Source organism: Cibotium barometz, chromosome 25 (assembly GCF_041138505.1).
Source record: "Cibotium barometz isolate CiBa-2024 chromosome 25, ASM4113850v1, whole genome shotgun sequence".
NCBI classification, from domain to species: Eukaryota; Viridiplantae; Streptophyta; class Polypodiopsida; order Cyatheales; family Cibotiaceae; genus Cibotium; species Cibotium barometz.
The window spans coordinates 31,116,533-31,119,898 of NC_141070.1; positions in this window are offsets into that span (position 1 = coordinate 31,116,533).

Below are 3,366 nucleotides of genomic sequence, written 5' to 3' on the forward strand. Positions count from 1 at the left end.
TCTCTAGCTCTTAAATGCTCCAAAATTCTCTCATGGGGTCATCCTCTCGAAGTCGAACAAGACTCCCTCGATGATGTCCAATCTTCTGGTAGAACTGGCCTCCCACAATCATGTTGTGGGGCATCAGAAGCAAACCCATGAGCATCCGTTGTATCCTAGTCTAGGAGGCACTTTGGCCTAGTGCAACTCATGAGATAGTGTCAACCCCCTTGCTATTTCCCTCATTGTTGATAGTAATAGCAAAATACATCACCCTCTTGTAGCAAATATGTCAACTCGTCATAGTTGGCCATGAACACAGGACCAACATGCACATTAGACAACACTAGGCATGAAGGATGCTCAGGAGAGAGCAAAAACTGTATGCATGCATCTGCCCATCCTCTTGAGGAAGAATCTAACCAATCACCATCCATACATGTTCCATAAAATCATGGCAAACCTTTGTGTGTGTGTGTGTGTGTGTGTATCATGGGGGGACTGCCATCTTGATGGAATGCAAGCCCAAGGTGCATGGTACTATGTCACAATTATGTGGGCCTCTACGGTCAATAAGACCACCATCGACACACCCAAAAAATCTCATGACCACCTAGCATCACGTGAGGGATATGATGAGGCTGTGCTACCACTCAAATATAAAACAAATAATATGAAATATATCCATTACTTGCTCCAAGAAGTATTACTCGGATTATATCTCTTGAAAAGTTGTGAATGTGTAGTTCTCTACAAAATCGACCACACAGATATAGCCACACCAATAGAAAACTTTGCCAGACATGCTTGAAACTAACAATCATGTCACATGGCACAATGAGTGTGCCGTATGTAGGGGTAGATATGCTCCTTAAATGTCGTTGTGAAGTGACAATGTGATGTACTTTTGTCCACAAGTTGCAACTTCCTAAACTACCACTTTGGAGCTGATGTGTCATATACTACACATAGTGTTGCATTCCCACTCAAATATAAAATAAATAATGTGAAATATATCCATTACTTGCTCCAAGAAGTATTACTCGGATTATATCTCTTGAAAAGGTGTGAATATTTAATTCTCTGCAAAATTGACCACACAAAGATAGCCACACTAATAGGAAACTCTGCCAGACATGCTTAGAATTGACAATCCTGCCACATGGCACAATGAATGTGCCGTATGTAGGGGTAGATATGCTCCTTAAATGTCGTTGATGTGGTGTACATTTGTCCACAAGTTGCAACTTCCTAGACTACCCACCACTTCGAAGCTGACGTTTCATATACACAGAGTGCTGCCATGTCACTATCTCTTAGTCACTTGCATCAAGATCTACTAGTTGTAGCCATGCAAGCGAACCACATGATGTGCAATTGCTCTCCACACAAGGAAACATATGATAATGGGAATCCTCCATGCGTGCACACATAAAAGAGAGTAGATGAAATCACGATCGATGAGGACTATGAGGCAATTCTCTATGCCCACTAAGAGAACATAACACATCATAAAACAGTTGGAACTCAACATGGTAGTGTGACAACAACATGTGTCGTGTTGTTATGAGTACCTCATGAACCAAGGCTTACACCCCTCAAATGACCTTTGCCCAATTTTAAGGTTTGGAAATGATGCCACAGACTTAGAATACAACTTAGTTTGGATCATTTCAAGAAAGCAAGCAGTGTGCTCAATGAACACTCCTCTTGTGACTGAGCAAGCATCATGCTCAATGAACACTCCTCTCTTGTGACTCTCTTGCACAAAGCATGCTTGAAAACTAGTAAGGCATGTAAATTCTCCTCCCAAAACCTTTCAATCAAGTCTCTAGTGATTCCATCTAGTAGGCAATCTTACCTAGCTACATGACCACTAATCGCCCACAAAGCACCAACCTCATTGGCATCTAAACTTTGCCGTCTACTAGAGCCAACTCTAAGTGCACATGGTGCTATAGACAGGATGCGAGATGTGGCACTCACCTTACCACTCATTTAGGAGCTACTTATGGCCGCCATAATAGCTCATCGAGTAGCCAAAGCTTCCACACTAAGCCTCTTCTTAATATCTGCATATGAACAACTAACACTTTGTAGCACCGCCATGCCAACTCTGCTCTCTCTTCGACCTCCAATGTCAAAGACCACCTTGCACTCTGCCATATTGGGATGATCGATCAAAACACCAAGCATGCATGATTGTGATGAAGGTGTGAGGTCTTTGAAATAGGATTTGAAGATTGCATGGGCTTAGAGATGCGCCCCTAACTTTGATTGTTGTTTCCTACCCACACTATGGGTGCCCATGGGAGCGGGGTGGGTTCTTGTGGAAGAGAAGGGAGGTTTCTTGTGGAGGAGGGGCTGGCTCATATGGAGTATCTAAACTAGGGAATACTAGACGAGAAGAGGGTGAAGGGAGAGGAAGAGAAAGAGGAAGAGGAAGAGGAAGAGGAGTGGCAAGGCTTGGATCACCAACAATACGTGTTGCTTGTTGACATGCTCTCCACTCTTTCACTCTCTCTTTCTCTCATGGGCTATCCTTTTCCTCTTCTCCTCTTTAGCTTCCTATTATGTTTCGACTCCTATGACTTTAAAAACACATTCTCAAGGAAGCTAAGAGAGAAAAATGTATAAGGACTCAATGATGGGATAGTACTAGAGATGTGTGCTTATATAGGAAAAACAACTTATCCACTTCACATTTCATTGGATTTCCTATCTTAATAGTACATGATTCATTGGTAATTAAGATAAACATATAGATAAATATATTTTTTATTAAATAAATATTTATAAATCTATAAATTTATCATATTTAAATATAAATTTTTTAAATATTTTTAATCTCTTCTTTGATAATATAAATGCATTTTATGTTCCACCTGGCAAGATAATGTGGCATTGATGACTGGGATGATGATGTAGAAAGTCAACTAGGTTGACCATGATGACATGGAGGGTGAAAGTGGTTAGCTGGGGTGGCATGGTGCTTATGTGGATCCTTCCTAAGCTGACATGGACACAAAGTGGCATGTACATATAGAATTTATGCCCACCACAAGGCTCACACATGACATAATCTATAGATATGGTAGATGACCAAGCCTAGATTTCCAAACCTGACTAGGATTAGTTTTAGACTTGAAAAGGGGAGAGTGGACACAATATGGAGATTTTCACTTGAAAGGAGTGAAAACGGACCTTGCCTTACTCAAAAGTATGCCATTTTTTAAAATAAATTCATTGTAACAAGTATACTATTCCCTAGAGTTTTTAGATAAAATTCTTCAATCTTTGATTTTTAAAATTAAATTATAATTAATTTACTAGGCCTCTGCAAATCAAATTTTTTTTAACAATTAGATCTATAAAAATCCACCTATC